Source organism: Bubalus kerabau, chromosome 4, assembly GCF_029407905.1.
Source record: "Bubalus kerabau isolate K-KA32 ecotype Philippines breed swamp buffalo chromosome 4, PCC_UOA_SB_1v2, whole genome shotgun sequence".
In the NCBI taxonomy this organism is placed as follows: domain Eukaryota; kingdom Metazoa; phylum Chordata; class Mammalia; order Artiodactyla; family Bovidae; genus Bubalus; species Bubalus kerabau.
This window is the reverse complement of record NC_073627.1, coordinates 67,635,027-67,655,902: the sequence shown is the minus strand read 5'-3', so window position 1 is coordinate 67,655,902 and position 20,876 is coordinate 67,635,027. Positions and strand designations below refer to the sequence as shown.

The following is a 20,876-nucleotide window of genomic DNA, read 5'->3' as shown; positions in this document are numbered from 1 at the left end:
TTTTTTTTGCTTCTCTTCTTTTCACAGTTATTTATAAGGCCTCCTCAAACAGCCATTTTGCTTTTTTGCATTTCTTTTCCATGGGGATGGTCTTGATCCCTGTCTCTTGTACACAGGCACTCTATCAGACCTAGTCCCTTCAATCTATTTCTCACTTCGACTGTATAATCTTAAGGGATTTTATTTAGGTCATACCTGAATGGTCTAGTGGTTTTTCCCTACTTTCTTCAGTTTAAGTCTGAATTTCGCAATAAGGAGTTCATGATCTCAGCCACAGTCAGCTCCCAGTCTTATTTATGCTGAATATATAGAGCTTCTCCATCTTTGGCTGCAAAGAATATAATCAGTCTGATTTCTGTGTTGGCCATCTGGTGATGTCATGTGTAAATTCTTCTCTTGTGTTGTTGGAAGTGGATGTTTGCTATGACCAGTGTGTTCTCTTGGCAAAACTCTGTTACAATTTGCCCTGCTTCATTCTGTACTCCAAGGCCAAATATGCCTGTTACTCCAGGTGTTTCTTGACTTCCTACTTTTGCATTCCAGTCCCCTATAATGAAAAGAACATCTTTTGGGGGTATTAGTTCTAAAAGGTCTTGTAGGTCTTCATAGAACCATTCAACTTTAGCTTCTTCAGTGTTACTGGTCAGAGTACAGACTTGGATTACAGTGATATTGAATGGTTTGCCAGGAGTGGTGAACGGCTGAGAGGAGATACCCCATATCCAAGTCAGTAGCAGGGCCATGAGGAGACACCTCATGTCCAAGGTAAGAAGCACTTTGCTGGATCAGCCGTGAACAGATACTCCACGTCCAAGGTAAGAGAAACCCGAGTAAGACAGTAGGCACTAAGAGAGGGCATCAGAGGGCAGACAGACTGAAACGCAGTCTCAGAAAACTAACCAAGGTAATCACATGGACCACAGCCTTGTCTAACTCAATGAAACTAAGCCATGCCATGTGGGGCCACCCAAGACGGATGATGGAGAATTCTGACAAAATGTGGTCCACTGGAGAAGGGAATGGCAAACCATTTCAATATTCTTGCCTTGAGAACCCTAAGAACAGTATGAAAAGGCAAAAATATAGAACACTGAAAGATGAACTCCCCAGGTCAGTAGGTGCCCAATATGCTACTGGAGATCAGTGGAAAAATAACTCCAGAAAGAATGAAGAGACGGAGCCAAAGCAAAAACAACACCCAGTTGTGGATGTGACTGGTGATAGAAGCAAGGTCCAATGCTGTAAAGACCAGTATTGCATAGGAACCTGGAATGTTAGGTCCATGAATCAAGGCAAATTGGAAATGGTCAAACAGGAGATGGCAAGAGTGAATGTCAACATTTTAGGAAAATCAGCGAACTAAAATGGACTGGAATGGGTGAATTTAACTCAGATGACCATTACATCTACTACTGTGGGCAGGAATCCCTTAGAAGAAATGGAGTAGCCATCATAGTCCACAAAAGAGTCCAAAATGCAGTACTTGGGTGCAATCTCAAAAATGACAGAATGATCTCTGTTCATTTCCAAGGCCCTTCACTACAGCAGACAATTCTGACACTCAGAGAAACCAATCATAATATCCACCACACTGAGGATCAAATAGCTTGTCAGATAATTAACATTTTAAAAATAGATAATAATGAATCTGTTTACTATGTAATGTCCTGGAAATCGTGTGTCTATACCTTATTTTGTTTAATCAACAGAAAGGAACATACCTAAACTTTAATATCTTTACTTCCTACAGCATAATGTCAAGTGAGTTAAGATTTAATGGTATGCCCTTACTTTTATACAGAATCAAATAAAGGAAGTACAAATTTGAACAATGTGCCCTTTAAATGTAATTATTAAAGATTTGCCTACTATACAATTCATTGGCTCACACACGAACATATTTGCCAAAAAGATAAACCCGGACTCACAAATATAGGTATTTTATGTTACCAAGGTAAAAAGCACTATACAGCCCATTATGTTTCTTGTTTCCATAGCTCTCATAAGCTAACTGTTCCCTCAACTGCAGGAAGGCACAAGATAAATTTCATTCCTCCCTCATTTTAATATATTTGGTGCACCTTTTATTTGTATTGGTTTTTTTTTTTTATTGTGAAAGGTACATCTACCTGAGATCTACCCTCTTAACAAATTTGCCAAGTGTACAATATATTATCAACTACAGGTGTTACAGTGTTGTTACAGATCTCTAAAGCGTATTCACCTCACTTGACTGAAGTCTTATGCCCATTGATTAGCTACTCCCCATATCCATCCTCCTCCCCAATGTCTGGCAAACCCCTTCCCACTTTCTGATTCTATAACTATTTCAGATTCCTTATAAAAATGGAATAATTAAGTACTTGTCTTTCTATGGTTGGCTTATTTCATTTAGCATCATATCATTAAGGTTCATTCATGTCATTGAATATTATACAATAAGTTTTAAGTAAACTTTTAATTTGTACACTTTTAAAAATACACAATTTACATAGAGTTTGGTGAATTGTACTGAGTGACTACAGAAGAGAACCAAGTAATGACCACACAGACCAAGAAGTGGAAACTGACCAGCAACTCAGAATCCCCATGTGTCCTGCTCAGCACCACTCTATCACCTACTACAGACACAATCAAAAGAAGGAAGTCACAGCATCTTCACCCCCACTTTCTCTTCATCTACTTCCCAATGGCCACTCGCTGTAGTAAAACTCTGAGATGCTGTCACAAGAGGATGACCTCAAACAGGAATTTCAATGCTTTGAGGAAGTGATCTAAGATTTCATTTTAATTCATTCATACAGTTTATTCTTGAACCTTTAAACATTGTGTCTTGGTTTCTTCATTTATTTTTGTCCTTATTTTTGCTCTTTTTTTGGGAAAAATACAGAGAAGTTGAAAACCCGCAGCAACATGAAAGGAAATGTGAGGGTGAAGAAAAGAAGACAAACATCCTTTTAAGTGTGAAATGTCCTTCATGTCCTTCAACAATGGGAACTTTTCACGGAGCAGGTTAATTGGACGTCCTGTGGTGCTGGGGTGCTCAGTTCACAACAGCTGCTTCACCCTGAAAAACATAACTTGTTCCTTTGATATTTTCTACCTGTCTTCACCATGCATTTCTGGGCAACTTTTCAACAACAAATGTTTTCTCTGTTAGAAAATAATACATGCGCACACATGTCAGTGAAATAAAACTGCATTTTATGCTTTCTTTGCATCGCAAATAGTATGGTTTAAATCTTCAAAAAATAAAATGATACATATATTACAATATAGGTCAGTGCAAGAGCAAAATAACTAGCATATATTTTAATAAAGTGATTGGTTTAAAACTTAATGTTGATGAGCTCTATTTGTTTTTCATTTTTTTTCTTTTTTGACCTATAGATACTGGAAACTTAATATGTATCAGGTACTGATCAGAGTATTTTTCAAGGATTGTTTTATTTCTTACAAAACCACCATGAGATATGTGTTTTCACTATCATATCTTTATAGCGTTATCACCAAAGTCTTATTTTCTCTATGATTCATTGGCTCACACAAAAACTTGCATTTCAAAGGTATAAACACCCACACACAAATCTGGGTATTGTATTTTGCAAAATATAAGGACAGCACTCATTGTATTTCTTTTATCCACAGCTATCATTGGCTAACTGCAACACCCAACAGCAGGAAGCCACAGTTTTTATTCAGTTCAGTTCAGTTCAGTCGCTCAGTCATGTCCGACTCTTTGCGACCCCATGAATCGCAGCATGCCAGGCCTCCCTATCCATCACCAACTCCCGGAGTTCACCCAAACTCATGTCCATCGAGTCGGTGCTGGCATCCAACCATCTCATCCTCTGCCGTCCCCTTCTCCTCTTGCCCCCAATCCCTCCCAGCATCACAGTCTTTTCCAATGAGTCAACTCTTCGCATAAGGTGGCCAAAGTACTGGAGTTTGTTTTAGCATCAGTCCTTCCAAAGAACACCCAGGACTGATCTCCTTTAGAATGGACTGGTTGGATCTCCTTGCAGTCCAAGGGACTCTCAAGAGTCTTCCCCAGCACCACAGTTCAAAACCATCAATTCTTTGGCACTCAGCCTTCTTCACAGTCCAACTCTCACATCCATACATGACCACTGGAAAAACCATAGCCTTGACTAGATGGACCTTTTTTGGCGAAGTAATGTCTCTGCTTTTGAATATGCTGTCTAGGTTGGTCACTTTACTTCCAAGGAGTAAGTGTCTTTTAATTTCATGGCTGCAATCACCATCTGCAGTGATTTTGGAGCCCAGAAAAATAAAGTCTGACACTGTTTCCACTGTTTCCCCATCTACTTCCCATGAAGTGATGGGACAGAATACATGATCTTCATTTTCTGAATGTTGAACTTTAAGCCAACTTCTTCACTCTCCTCTTTCACTTTCATCAAGAGGCTTTTTAGTTCTTCTTCATTTTCTGCCATAAGGGTGGTGTCATCTGCATATCTGAGGTTATTGATATTTCTCCCAGCAATCTTGATTCCAGCTTGTGCTTCTTCCAGACCAGTGCTTCTCATGATGTACTCTGCATATAAGTTAAATAAGCAGATTGACAATATACAGCCTTGATGTACTCCTTTTCCTGTTTGGAACCAATCTGTTGTTCCATGTCCAGTTCTAACTGTTGCTTACTGATCTGCATATAGGTTTCTCGAGAGGCAGGTCGGGTGGTCTGGTATTCCCATCTCTTCCAGAATTTTCCACAGTTTATTGTGATCCACACAGTCAAGGCTTTGGCATAGTCAATAAAGCAGAAATAGATGTTTTTCTGGAACTCTCTTGCTTTTTCCATGATCCAGTGGATGTTGGCAATTTAATCTCTGGTCCCTCTGCCTTTTCTAAAGCCAGCTTGAACATCTGGAAGTTCATGCTTCATGTATTGCTGAAGCCTGGCTTGGAGAATTTTGAGCATTACTTTACTAACGTGTGAGATGAGTGCAATTGTGCGGTAGTTTGAGCATTCTTTGACATTGCCTTTCTTTGGGATTGGAACGAAAACTGACCTTTTCCAGTCCTGTGGCCACTGCTGAGTTTTCCAAATTTGCTGGCATATTGAGTGCAGCACTTTCACAGCATCATCCTTCAGGATTTGAAATAGCTCCACTGGAATTCCATCACCTCCACTAGCTTTGTTCGAAGTGATGCTTTCTAAAGCCCACTTGACTTCACATTCCAGGATGTTTGGCTCTAAGTGAGTGATCACACCATCGTGATTATCTTGGTCATGAAGATCTTTTTTGTACAGTTCTTCGGTGTATTCTTGCCACCTCATCTTAATAGCTTCTGCTTCTGTTAGGTCCATACTATTTATGTCCTTTATCGAGCCCATCTTTGCATGAAATGTTCCTTTGGTATCTCTAATTTTCTTGAAGAGATCTCTAGCCTTTCCCATTCTGTTGTTTTCCTCTATTTCTTTGCATTGATCACTGAGGAAGGCTTTCTTATCTCTCTTTTCTATTCTTTGGAACTCTGCATTCAGATGCTTATATCTTTCCTTTTCTCCTTTGCTTTTCACTTCTCATCTTTTCACAGCTATTTTTAAGGCCTCCCCAGACAGCCATTTTGCTTTTTTGCATTTCTTTTCCATGGGGATGGTCTTGATCCCTATCTCCTGTACAATGTCATGAACCTCTGTCCATAGTTCATCATGAACTCTATCTATCAGATCTAGTCCCTTCAGTCTATTTCTCACTTCCACTGTATAATCTTAAGGGATTTGATTTAGTCATACCTGAATGATCTAGTGGTTTTTCCTACTTTCTTCAATTTAAGTCTAAATTTGGCAATAAGGAGTTCATGATCTGAGCCACAGTCAGCTCCCAGTCTTGTTTTTGTTGACTGTATAGAGCTTCTCCATCTTTGGCTGCAAAGAATATAATCAATCTGATTTTGGTGTTGACCATCTGGTGAGGTCCATGTGTAGAGTCTTCTCTTGTGTTGTTGGAGAGGGTGTTTGCTATGACCAGTGCATTCTCTTGGCAAAACTCTATTAGCCTTTGCCCTGCTTCATTCTGTACTCCAAGGCCAAATTTGCCTGTTACCCCAGATGTTTCTTGACTTCCTACTTTTGCATTCCAGTCCCCTATAATGAAAAGAACATCTTTTTTGGGTGTTAGTTCTAAAAGGTGTTGTAGGTCTTCAAAGAACTGTTCAACTTCAGCTTCTTCAACATTACTGGTTGGGGCATAGACTTGGATTACTGTGCTATTGAATGGTTTGCCTTGGAAATGAACAGAGATCATTCTGTCATTTTTGAGATTGCATCCAAGTACTGCATTTTGAACTCTTTTGTTGACCATGGTGGCTACTCCATTTCTTCTAAGGGATTCCTGCCCACAGTAGTATATATGATGGTCATCTGAGTTAAATTCACCCATTCCAGTCCATTTTAGTTCGATGATTCCTAGAATGTCGATGTTCACTCTTGCCATCTCCTGTTTGACCACTTCCAATTTGCCTTGATTCATGGACCTAATATTCCAGGTTCCTATGCAATATTGCTCCTTACAGCATCGGACCTTACTTCTGTCACCAGTCACACCCACAACTGGGTATTGTTTTTGCTTTGGCTCCATCCCTTCATTATTTCTGGAGTTATTTCTAGAGAGGTCTAAAACTTGCCCAATGTCACACACAGGAAGTAGGGGCACCAAGGCTCACCTGAGGCTCCAGATCATAACTGCTAAGCTATAAATAACGTCTGAGAGCTTTTACTGATTATCACATGTGATGGGTGCATGTTCAGTCATCTCTGTTTACGACCCCATGGACTTTAGCCCACCAGGCTCCTCTGTCCATTGGATTTTCCAGGCAAGAATACTGGAGTGGCCTGTCATTTCCTTCTCCAGGGGATCTTCCCTATATAGGGATCAAACCCACATCTTTGCATCTCCTGCATTGGCAGGCAGATTCTATACCATTAACACCTTCTGGCAAGCCCATTATCACATAACCCTCAAATAATTTATTAAAACATTTCCTGAGTATGTGTGTGTGTGTGTGTGTGTGTGTGTGTGTGTGTATTCATAATACAACTTGAATTTGCTTTTATGTCTCAAAACATATTAACAGTTCTGCATTTACATTTATATTTATATACCCAGATTTTAATACTGAAATTTCAGAAACGTTAATTGGATAAGTTTCAGAAACGCAAACTGTGTGATATGAGAAGTGATGGGAAAGCCCAAGGATGGCCCCCAGAAATCTGGGGACATGACATGGAATTTTGTTCTTGGAGACCAATTCCTGTGGATGAATCAGCAACACTTTTAAACATGTAAATACCTCAGGAAGAATTAATCTATTGTCCCCTTATTTAACAAATATTTATCAAATGTCTATGTGTTGGGTACAGTGCTAGGCACTTGGAAAACATTAATGAATAAAAATTCTATCCTCATGGAACTTTGTTGTAGACAGAAAATAAGAAAAAAAATGGTAAATGATAAGTAAATTACATAGAATTAGAGATGATACGTGCTTTCGCAAACAGTACATCAGGATAATGAGGTTTTGTAATAGTGGGGTGGCTGAGGGTCAGATCACAGCCTTCAATATTGTGGTCAAGGTAAGCCTCGTTGACAGATGAGATTTGAACAAAGATTTGATGGAAGAGGCGAGGGAGTGAAAAAGGTAGTGCTAGAGAAAGGGGTTCAGAGAGAGGAACCAGCCAGGATGAAGGCCCTGATGACCAAGGATGCCTAGTGGCCTAGTGTGTTACAGAAGAACCAGGTACTTGGCTACAAATTGTGAGGGAGGAGAAAAGTCACGGGAGATCTGACCAGATAGAAAAGGGGGTTAAGATAATTTTACATCTTTATTGAGAATAGCCCTTGATAGATGAAAGCTGAAGCAGGAAATCCTATTGCAATGTTTATTGCCTAATGCAATAGTCCAGGCAAGAAATGATTTTCAAATTTGTCAAGATAGTAACTGCAGTCATAGTAAGAAAGGAACAGATTCCAGAGATATGTTAAAGTCTACAGAGCAAGACTGTCTGATGACTGGAAGTAAGTGGGAGGGAAAGAGGTGGTGAAAAGGTACTCCAAGGTTTTTTGGACCAAATGATGAGTAGCACAGAGTTCACATCAGATGAGAGAGTAAATGGCTGTTGGATGAAAGAGGGGATCACAGGTTAAGTATGGCTATGTTGAGATGGAGGTAATTGTACATCCAGTAGAAACATGGAGTTTATGAGTCTAGAGGTTGGTGGAGAAGTTCAGGTTGGAAATTCACATTTTCTGTTAGATACCGATCATTCACACACAGGTAAAGGTGAAGTCAGCAGGACAGAAAATATTTCCCTGATAAGCATCTGAATAAGGCTAGCAATATGGATAGAGTTTTGGGTGTAGAAGGGAGGGCAGTTAAGAAAGGTGGTATAATAATTTTAGCATGTTCAAAACCCCTGAGGCCCACAAGATGGCTCATCAACCTAAAGGGCACATCCTAATGTTATTGCTATTACTGCCATGAATATCCAGGGGTAGGATTACTGGATCATATGGTAGTTCTTGGACTGCAAGAAGATCAAACTGGTCACTCCTAAAGGAAATCAACCCTAATAGTCATTGGAAGGACTGATGCTGTAGCTGAGGCTGCAATAGTTTGGCCATCTGATGCAAAGAACCAACTCACTGGGAAAGACCCTGATGCTGGGAAAGATTGAGGGCAGGAGGAGAAGGGGATGACAGAGGATGAGATGGTTGGATGGCATCACCGACTCAATGGACATGGGTTTGATCAAACTGGGAGATGCTGAAGGACAGGGAAGCCTGCTCTGCTGCAGTTCATAGGGTCACAGACTCAGACATGACTTAGCAACTGAACAAAAAAAACAACATGGTAGTTCTATTTTTAATTTTCTGAGAACCCTCCATACTGTTTTCCATTGAGACAGCTCCAATTTACATTTGCAACAACAATGCATAAGTGTTCCCCTTCCACATCCTCATCAACTTTACCTCTCGTCTTTTCTGACAGGTTTGAGGTAATATCTCACTGTAGTTTTGATTTTCATTCCCTTGATAATTAATGACTATGAGCATTTATTCATGGACCTGTTGGCCATCTGAAGGTCTTCTATGGAAAATTTTTCAGACCTTCTGCTTATTTTTTAACTGGATTGTTTGTTTCTTTGTTATCAAGTTGTATGAGTTCTTTGTATATTTTGATTATTAGTCCTTTACCAGATATATGGTCCACAAATATTCTTTCCCATTCAGTGTGTTGCCATTTCATTCTGTTGGTTTCTTTGCTGTGCAGAAGCTTTTTAGCATAATATAGTCCCACTTGTTTATTTTTGTTCTGTTGATATTGCTTTTGGTGTCAGATATTAAAAAAACATCACCAAGACTTATAACAAGAAGCTCACTACCTATGTTTTCTTCTAGGAGTTTCATGGTTTCAGGTCTTACATTCAAGTTGTTAATCCATTTTGAGTTCACTTTTGTATATGATGCAAGATAGAGGTCCAGTTTCATTTGTTTGCATGTGGCTGTCCAGTTTCCCCAGCACCATTAAAAATACTGTTCTTTCCCCTTTATATAACCTTGGTTCCTTTGTTGTAAACTAAATGATAATGTATTTAGTCGCAAAGTGATGTCCGACTCTTTGTGACCCCAAGCAATGTAGCCTGCCAGGCTCCTCTGTCCATGGGATTCTCCCAGCAAGAATACTGGAGTGGATTGCCATGCCCTCCTCCAGGGGACCTTCCCAACCCAGGGATCAAATCCAGGTGGTTGGGAAGCTGGCTGCAGGTGGATTTTTTACCAACTGAGCCACCAGGGAAGCCCACACTAAATGACCATATGTGTGTCAGAGGTAAGATATAGAAGTGGGGAAAATGTCTAAATGATTTATGGAAGTTGTTTCTCATTTATGAAGCAATGAAAACTTGTGTAGCTTCCTTCATTTATATTTATTTTTTTATTTTATTTTATTTTTTAACTTTACAATATTGTATTGGTTTTGCCATATATCAACATGAATCCACCACAGGTATAAAAGTGTTCCCCATCCTGAACCCTCCTCCCTCCTCCCTCCCCGTACCATCCCTCTGGGTCATCCCAGTGCACCAGCCCCAAGCATCCAGTATCGTGCATCAAACCTGGACTGTCTGTCTAACCAGAAAACTTACAAGTGTTTTAATTATTTTATATAAGAATTGTTTTTAACAAAGAAAGGAATGCAAATGGGAAAATAATTTTGCTTGGATAATGTATGATCTATGAATTTCAGTGGATTTCCATATTCCAATATATTTTTATAAAAAGCCAGTTCAAGGTTTATATTGAGAATGAAACATTTTAAGAATAGTGTTACATATATTTTTTCACATACTATTTTTGGGGAATCAGTTTTTCCTGAACATAGTCTTTAGCATATTATATACTTTCAGTTTTCATTTATATTTTTCAAAATAGCAAGAGAGAAAGGTTTTTTTTTATTTTAAGGAAAAATTAGCAAATTAAAGTTTACTAGAGAGCACCCCAATTATCTATATATGAATAAAAGGAAACAATATTGAAAATAAGAGAAAATTTGTGTTGAATATGAAACTGAATTTTGATTATATTTCTATTGACAAGTGAAATTATATCTTCATAAATATCTAAAAAAATTAAAGTCATTAGTATCTGTAAACTTCACTACTTAATTTGATTTAAATATTTTTTTTAAGTTGATAGCTAGGATTCATTCAATTCCTTCAAGTGTTAACTTACGCAAAACAAGCATAAATTAACAAATCACTTTTCCCACAGAAGCAAAAACTGAACAGTGAGATATCATTTCTGTTTTTCACTACCAAGGCTATCAGCTGGTATTCAAACAATAGCATATGCAATGAGAGACTTATTATTGAAAGTGATTGTCAAACAGAGAAAATAAACTATAAAGAAATGTGGTTAGAACACAGGAAAGAAGATAATTTCTGCAAAATAGTATATAAAAGATGTTAGGCCTATATGACCACCACAGAAATATTACCAAACCCTTGAAATAAGTCCAAGTCTTCCTAAAGCTCATTTGGCAAATCAAAGGAACCTATAATGGGAAAGAAAAACTTTTTCTTGTTATTTATTTTATTTTATTTTTTAACTTTACAATATTGTATTGGTTTTGCCATAAAAACATCAATAGGGAAATTATCAATCCAAATAAAAAGATTGTTATTCCATGGAACTTATACACAGGCCTAGAACTGGAAAGGATTTTGGTGGTTCCTTCTGGCAGGCAAAGGGTTTGTCCTTCACCAACAATGATAATTCAAAATCTCATAATTAAAACTCTTCAGGGAGTTTCTCCAGCAGTCCCCACTAGAGCTTAAAGGTCTTCCTTTTAGTTAAAACAAGTAACTTCTTAGAGAATCTTTGAGGAAAAGTGTTCCCAAATAAACTATTAATTTTTCTCCATGACCTTCAGTATGTACCAACAGAGTCTACAAATGGTAAGTAGTCAATAAATGTTTGTTGAATGGCTAAGTGAATGAATTCATTTGCACCAATAATAAGCAAAGAGGTATCAATTTTGGAAGAGTAGATTGGTTCAGACAGTAAAGAATCTGCCTACAATTCAGGAGACCTGGAGTCAATCCCTGAATCAGGAAGATCCCCTAGAGAAGGAAATGGTACCCCACACCAGTATTTTTGCCTGGAGAATCCCATGGACAGAGAAGCCTGGCAAATTACAGTCCATGGGGTCACAAAGAGTCAGACATGACTGAAATAGCTTAGCATCACACACACAGATACATTAAAAGACACAAGTTTACTAAATAAAGAAAGAGTTCAAAGAGATACCATTATAACTCTAGGCTAGGAAATTATAAAAAGACAAAAATTAGAACTTCTGTTCTAGAAATGTTCAGTTCAGTTCAGTCGCTCATTCGTGTCCAACTCCTTGCAACTCCATGAATCGCAGTACGCCAGGCCTCCCTGCCATCACCAACTCCCAGAATCCACCCAAACCCATGTCCACTGAGTCGGTGATGCTCATCTCATCCTCCGCCATCCCCTTCTCCTCCTGCCCCCAATCCCTCCCAGCATCAGGGTCTTTTCCAATAAGTCAACTCTTCGCATGAGGTGGCCAAAGTATTGGAGCCTTGGCCTCAACATCAGTCCTTCCAATGAACACCCAGGAATGATCTCCTTTAGGATGGACTGGTTGGATCTCCTTGTAGTCCAAGGGACTCTCAAGAGTCTTCTCCAACACCACAGTTCAAAAGCATCAATTCTTTGGCACTCAGCTTTCTTCACAGTCCAACTCTCACATCCATACATGACTACTGGAAAAATCATAGCCTTGACTAGGCGGACATTTGTTGTCAAAGTAATGTCTCTGCTTTTGAATATGCTATCTAGGTTGGTCATAACTTTCCTTCTAAGGAGTTAGCGTCTTTTAATTTCATGGCTGCAGTCACCATCTGCTGTGATTTTGGAGCCCCAAAAAATAAAGTCTGACACTGTTTCCACTGTTTCCCCGTCTATTCCCCATGAAGTGATGGGACCAGATGTCTTGATCTTAATTTTCTGAATGTTGAGCTTTAAGCCAACTTTTTTACTCTCCTCTTTCACTTTCATCCAGAGGCTTTTTAGTTCCTCTTCACTTTCTGCCATAAGGGTGGTATCATCTGCATATCTGAAGTTATTGATATTTCTCCTGTCAATCTTGATTCCAGCTTGTGTTTCATCTAGAAATGTTAGCAATAGTTAAATTGTACTCAATTTTTCTGATTTATATGTGAATATATAATAATCTCATTGAGAATTTCTGTTTTCTAAATTTTAATATAATTAATTTTTGTCAGCATATATTATTAATTTATAAGATCTTATATTACTTTGTTTTCACTGTATTATCGAGTCAAAATATGTTATAAAAATATTTTCCTTTCTACTCTTATATAAAACTATAATCATTACAAAATACATGTCCTGTGTTTAAAACTGTGTGTTTCTCTATATGTAGGCATTGAAAGAAATTTCTAAATGAAGTCATTTATGCTAAGAAAATTTCTGTAAACATCTGATTCACTGTGAATCAGATCTAAGACAGGGATAGGTGATGCAAAGTCAGTGGAAGGTAAGAGGTTCCCAACCTTCCTCAGTTCATGGCTCATGGCAGCCTCAGAGTCTCCATTTTCTTTTTCATGGTGTCCTGGAGCCAAAGGTCATCTAACAGTTACCTTCATTAAGCCCATCCATCTTAAGTCACTTTAGTTGTATCCGACTCTTTGCAACTCTATAGACCAGGTTCCTCTGTCCATGGGATTCTCCAGGCAAGAGTACTGGAATTGGTTGCCAATTCCTCCACCAAGGGATCTTCCTGACCCAGAAATCAAACCTACATTTTTATATCCCCTGCACTGGTAGGTGGATTCTTTACCACTAGCTCTACATGGCGGAGAAGGCAATGGCACCCCACTCCAGTACTTTTGTCTGGAAAATCCCATGGACAGAGGAGCCTGGTGGGCTGCAGTCCATGGGGTCGCTAGAGTCGGACACGACTGAGTGACTTCACTTTCACTTTTCACTTTCATGCATTGGAGAAGGAAATGGCAACCCACTCCAGTGTTCTTGCCTGGAGAATCCCAGGGACAGGGAAGCCTGGTGGGCTGCCATCTCTGGGGTTGCACAGAGTCAGACATGACTGAAGCGACTTAGCAGCAGTAGCAGCAGCTCTATATGGGAAGCCCAACCTATAAAATAGCCATGTCTTAAAACGATCCAAAGCAAGAGCTAGAGGAATCAAGTTCCCTGACTTAAGACTATACCACAGAGCTACAGTCATCAAGATAGTATGGAACTAGCACAAAAACAGAAAAAACAGATATATAGCTCAATGGAGCAGGATAGGATGACAGATATAAACCCAGGCAACCTATGGCCACCTAATCTATGACAAAGGAGACAAAAGTATATAATGGAGAAAAGACAGCCTCTTCAATAAATGGCACTGGCAAAACTGGACAGCCACATTTTAAAGAACAAAATTACAACATTGCCTAACATCAATCACAAAAATAAACTCAAAATGGATTAAAGACCTAAATGTAAGGCCAGACACTATAAAACTCTTAGGAGAAGACATAGGTGGGACACTCTGACATAAACCACAGCAATATCTTTTTTGATCCACCTCCCACAGTAATGGGAAATAAAGACAAACACAAACAAATGGGACCTAATTAAGCTCAAAAGCTTTTGCACAGCAAAGGAAACCATAAACAAAAAGACAACCCACAAATGGGAGAAAGTATTTGTAAATGAAACAACCAACAAGGGATTAATCTCCAAAGTATACAAACAGCTCATATATCTCAATATCAAAGAAGCAAAAAAAAAAAAAAATCAAAAAAATGGACAGAAGATCTAGATCTAAATAAACTTTTCTCCAAAGAAGATATGCAGATGGCAAAAAGGGACATGGAAAATGTTCAACAGCACAAGTTCTCATTTTTTAAAATTACATAAATTGAAAAAAATATATTTTTATTTAATTTTTAAATAAGCACAATTACTTCCTAACAGAATGTCCAAGCCTGTCTTGAATTTTTCAAACAACATCTTAAGCCTTTGGAATCAAACCTGCTACCTCCATTTCCCGCTGCACTTAATTTTCATGTGGTGATTGTTTTATAACCACAACTGCAGAAAACCTAGCTTCACAAAGATATGACATCATCTAAAGGAATGTAGCACAAATAAGCCAACAGTTCACACAGTGCCTGACCAATGTCACTGGATTCCCCTCAAAAATGTAAAATACCCTGAAGCGCTGCTATGAATTCACTGTGCTGACAATGTAGAAGCCCTGGTCCAGGTGAATGAGTTATCCAGGGTTAAGGGGCAAGATGAAACACAAAAGCAAATAATTAATAATCCCTTAAGGGCAGAGCTGCAAAATAAGACAACAGTAACAAGAATTATGTGTAAAGTTGGATCATTTTTATAACCTGTTAGATTAAGTAAGACCTTAATATGTTAAGGCTGTCTACCTTTCTTTTATTATCAGCTCAAGAAATCTTTAGACAAAGAGAACAGATGAAAATCAATCAGTGGTAAGAAAGGAATTGGGGCCAATATATGGAGACTTGCTCAGTCATTCAAAAATATTCAATTTCCCCTACAAGCCCAGCAGACATTAGCTGCCACAGCAAGAAAAAAAAATAATAATAATTCAACTGTAAATGTCCTCCAACTCTTACCTCTTCCTACACATCCCTTGGACAGAGTGACTGTGTATTTTCACCACAACAAAACAGTGCCTAGGGTTTACTAGGTGCTTCATAAATGATGCTATGATGAAAATCGGTGGCTCAGACAGTAAAGAATCTGCCTGTAATGTGGGAGACCCAGGTTCGATTTCCTGGGACAGGAAGATCCCCTGGAGAAGGGAATGGCAACCCACTTCCAGTATTCTTGACTGGAAAATCCCATGGACGGAGGAGCCTGGTAGGCTATACAGTCCATGGGGTCTCGAAGAGTCGGACACAACTGAGGGACTTCACTTTCACTTTCACTTTCATGCATTGGAGAAGGCAATGGCAACCCACTCCAGTGTTCTCGCCTGGAGAATCCCAGGGACGGGGAAGCCTGGTAGGCTGCTGTCTATGGGGTCGCACAGAGTCGGGCACGACTGAAGCGACTTGGCAGCAGCAGCAGCAGCAGCAGCCAGTTCTAAGAATTTTCACCAAGAAACAAAACTGCTTTTAAAAACCTTTTTCAATTATAATAGCAGTAGTTACTGGTCAGGAAATTACTAACAGATGAGCGGCAACAGAAATACATTAACAAGCAGAGTTTAAAGACAAGAACATTTTATAAAGTTCTTTCCTTTGTTACACTCTTGGAACAAATCAATACGCCATGCAAAGTGAGACAAATGGACTAACAGCGGTGATTTCTGTGCACGCTGTTCTGACTCACATTTTATTAATCCATGGATTTATTAGTTTGATTTGAAATACCATCCACCCTCCATCAGGAAATGGTTTAATTATGAGGTCAGAGTGCAAGAAATCCCTCCAAGTTCTTATGTTTTCTTTCCAGTACAATACTGCCCTCCTGTGGAAACAGACACAAGCCCCTAGCCTTGGATCCTGAATCTCTTTTCAGTCATTGAAGACGTATATTCAGGTATTTCAGGTAAGTAAAAGAGTTTTAGAAAGCTAGGAGAGGAAAAAAAAAAAAAAAAAACAGATAGTAAGACATCATTAAGACTAAGTCCTGAAATAGGACTTAGTAAAGAATGCCACATGCATTTGTAAAAACTGTGTGATCACCAGGTTCCTGAAACACGGCCAGGCTACCACTCTGCTGGTAAGTCTCTGTAACCTGTCATCAGCACAAAAAGGCTTCTTAGTATGCTTCTAAGGCTTAACTGCATGAGGTGGTTTGAAATATGATGCTAATCCTAGAATATCAATTTCAAAGAGAGTGGAGTAGAAAACCCATCCCAGTAGCCTTCCAAAAGAGCAATATTTGGAATTTGAAATATATGCGACTGCAGGCCAATAGTCAAGTACGTACATCATGTGCTGTTTATGTGGATGAGAAATCATAACGAAAATAGAGTGAGATCAGTATATCATAGACATATCTGTTTTGGTTCTCAGTGTGTGATATATGAACGTATTACCATAAGCCATAAAAGGCCATGAATACATCCATCACCTAAGCCGCTGAGATAGCACCCACAAAGTGCTGCTCAGGCTATAAAATAAAATAAAGCTATTCATTTCTGTGCCTCAGCCAATGAGCCAAAACCCTGAAAATGAATTGTCATTGTAAACCCTAATACCACTCCTCTAATATTTACTAAAATATGTGAGGATGGCAATCTAAATATACAAACTCTTGATTTTTCTCTACACAGTAATTGGTGTCAGCTGATACCCTTCATGAGGGTGCTTTTTTTTTTTTTTTTTTTTCCTGTGTTATAAAGTCTAACATGAGAAATTTAACTCCAGGGAGAGAAAAGCGGTCAAAGTCCAGTACTGCTATTTATGACGTGTATAAACCTGAGTCATTTCAGCACCATTTGTCACATAAGATGAAGAAGCAGGTCTGCGGCTTCCTGCAAGTCTAACCTAGTGCTGTTTCTCTGAAAATCTTAGGAAACCCAGGCATCTTCCTCGCTGTCATGACCCTGCCTCCTCCATGGCCGTATCTCAGAAGTCCACTGAAGTTTATGGCTGTTTCACTAATACTTTGGAGAAGGCAATGGCACCCCACTCCAGCACTCTTGCCTGGAAAATCCCATGGACGCAGGAGCCTGGTGGGCCGCAGTCCATGGGGTCGTGAAGAGTCGGACACGACTGAGCGACTTCCTTTCACTTTTCACTTTCATGCATTGGAGAAGGAAATGGCAACCCACTCCAGTGTTCTTGCCTGGAGAATCCCAGGGACGGGGGAGCCTGGTGGGCTGCCGTCTATGGGGTCGCACAGAGTCAGATATGACTGAAGCAACTTAGTAGTAGTAGTAGTAGTCACTAATACTTTGATAAGTATTTGGTATGACATTTTAAAAAAATCTACAAATGATCATTTTGGCTTTTGCCCTGCATAACTATAATCACTTCCTACAGGAATACAGGCTAGCCTTTTGTCAATTTTCTACTTGTTATGTTCAAATGAAGCAACAAACAGTTATGAGATAAAGGATTTTGAGTGAAGAGATTCTAAATCACCAGTATGAAGAGGCTAAAAATACAGCAGCCGCATTTGAAACAGAGGAAAATACAGGTGGCTATTCAGGTATCTGTGGTTAAGGCACATTTTAAGAAGGTAAGCTTAGTGTACTCAGGTGTAAGTTTCTATCAATTTTATGAAATAAATATAAGTTTATAGTTATAAAACTTAAGTTTTATTTCTGGACTTAAAATTCAACAACAGTAAAGCATCTGGTGTCCGAGTCACCTCTTTCAGACTTCCTATCAGGGACTTGTAACATCACCACACTGAGTCCCCAGACAACCCTACAAGCCAGCAACCACAATTGTCCCCAGGTTCAAGATGAGGAAAATAAGAGTTAGCAAGTTTGTTTTGAGAACAATACATTTCTGTTACAAGGGAGAGGCCCTTGTTACCATCACTGGGACTGTCCTCCTTGTGGCTTAAGTGAGTGAATTCATGGTTCCCTTAACAAGAGGCAACCAAGATAAAGGAACGTAAGCTGACATTCAAAATACCTGTGAAAATAAGTCTAGCAATATCTGCAGATAAGTGTACTCAGACGGGGAAACAAAAGCAAAACCAAACAAATTAGGTCTAATTAAACCTATAAGCTTAAAGGAAACTTATAAGCAAAATAAAAAGACAATAGACTGAATTGGAGAAGATATTTACAAATGATGTGACTGTCAAAGGGTTAGTATCTAAAATATATTAAAAGCTCATACAACTCAACATCAAAAAATAAAATCCTGGTTTTAAAATGGGCAGAAGAAATGAGTAGACATTTTTCCAAAGAAAACGTACAGATGACCGACAGGCACATGAGAAGATGTTCAAACCACAAATTATTAGAGAAACGCATGTCAAAACCACAATGAGGTATCACCTCACACCTATCAGAATGGCTACTGTCAACTAGACAAAAAATAAATGTTCGCAAGAATATGGAGAAAAGGGAACCCTAGTCCACTGTTCCTGGGATGTGAATTAATGCAATCACTAACATGGAAAACCGTATGGAGTTCCCTGAAAAAAACAAAAATGGATCTACCGTATAACACAGCTATTTCACTCCTGGGTTTATACCTGAAGAAAATAGAAACACTCATTTGAAAAGGTACATGCACCCCAGTGTTCAGAGCAGTGGGACAGGAAAGACAGGGCCAGGTCCAAGGACAATCTCCCACGCCTAGGCACTAGGCAGAAGGCAATGCCACCTCCTCATTCTGCACTTAGGGAGGCCAGGCAGCACGAAGGAATGGCATCGAAAACAGAAACTCTGCAGTGTATCAGCAAGCAATTCTGGCCTTAAAAACCATGGAGTGTGCCCAACAAAATGACACTGCACACCTTCCACATGTGGTGCTTGACTAGCGGGGGGAATTTAAGGGAAAACAGCATTTATGTTTAGAGCGTATGAATGGTGACTTCAGGAGATAAATGTGCTGGTACAACCTGGTGCAATCCAGACCACACCTCAACCTTCTCCTCAATGACTATTTCACTCCTAATCAAAAAAACCACTCATTCCGAGGGCTAAAAATAAGACAAAAGGGGGATCAAAAAACTCTGCAGGGTATCCCTCACCCACAAAGATGCCCACACTCTTCTCTGAGTGTGTTCTTTTGCTTCTGTCATAAATAAACTGCTTCTTTGTTCTCTTTGCTCCTCAGAGAGAGAGGGAGAGTATGTGTGTGTATGTGTGTGTGTGTGCATGTGTGTGTGTGTTTTGTTCCTGACCCAGGGATTGAACCCTCATCTCTTTTGTCTCCTACACTGGCAGGCAGGTTCTTTACCACTAGCACCACTTCTTCTGTGTTCCTCACTCCAATTCTTTTTGGACCATATGAACAAGAGCCTGGATGTTTGATAAAGCTTGTCCAGTATCAGCAACACCATTTACAATTGCCAAGACATGAAAGCAACCTAAGTGTCCATTGTGGATAAAGAAGATATGATAGATATACATAAGGGAATACTACATGGCCATATAAAAGAAAGAAATCCTACCATTTGAAGCAACATGGTGGATCTAGCCGGTATTGTACTGAGTGAAGTAAGTCACAGATAAAGACAAGAACTTAATGTGCATGGGTGGAGGGCACTGTTTGGACTGCACTCCAGGCATCACACATGTGGACTGAAGAAGACAGGACGAGACAGATAACCTGCACATCACTCAGATGCACCTGTCTACTACCTCCTCCCCAACCAGCTCCTCAGAGTCAGGCTAGGAGAGAAAATACAATGGCAGCCACCACAGGACAACTGCTAGGGGTCGTGCAATGTAATTTAGAGGAGGACTCTCGGAATTGATGGCGAAAAACTGAGGCAGTGAGGTTTCTTAGGGACAGATGGATTTAAAGCCAAAAAATATGAATACTGGTTCTTTTACTGTGACCTATTCCAGTTACACTATCGCTGAAAATAAATCTCTCCAGCAGGTTCGGTCTTCCAGTAATTCTCCAAAATGGCGAACAAAAAGGAGACAGAAGACGCACACACTGTACGTTCTCTGGGCCTTTTGGAAAACAAAGCTGTCCCTGGGCCACGCGGATCTCCAAGAAAGGTGACATTACACACACTGAGAGAAGGGGCACTGCTCAAAGAGGCACGGCCCACACCGTTACCATAGCAAAACCACAAGACGGTGCCCAGTATGCTGTTGTCATGGCCGTAAACTAACAAATTAAGGACAAGACTCTTACCAAGAAAATCAATGCACATATTGAAAACAGTACACACTCTGAGAACTGAGATAACTTCCTGCAATGTGTGAAGGAAAATGACCAGAAAAAGAAGGAAGCCAAAGACAGAGATACAAACCTGGGTTCAAGTAAGGAGTTAACTTGCTGCGTCCAGAGATGAACACTTTGCTAGAGGTACTGGAGTACAATTTCAGCAGCCAGGACCTATGCTCTATGAACTCATAGCAAAATAGGTTTAGAAATACAAAAGAATCCTTGGTTATAAAAAATCACCCCCAAATGTATTGGCATGCAACGATAATCGTTTTATTATTATCTTAAGTCTTTATAAGTGAAGAACTTGGGGATGACTAGACTGGGTGGTTCTGGCTTTGGGTCTAATACACAGGCACAATCAGACTGCATGTAGGCAGAGTGAGTGGAGCAGGGGCCGCTGGAGACTAGCCAGGCACCC

At 39.5% G+C, this 20,876-nt stretch overlaps 1 protein-coding gene across 1 annotated transcript in view; it reads right to left on the bottom strand.

Annotated features, from left to right (window-relative positions):
* Nucleotides 1–2,497: 2,497 nt before the first annotated feature.
* Nucleotides 2,498–20,876, bottom strand: part of LOC129649798 (uncharacterized) — a 331,142-nt gene continuing 312,763 nt past the window's right edge. Inside the window, exon 8 of the mRNA XM_055577651.1 lies at nt 2,498–3,067. The gene's annotated coding sequence lies outside the window, so the exon portion shown is untranslated. The remainder of the gene's footprint in view (nt 3,068–20,876) is intronic.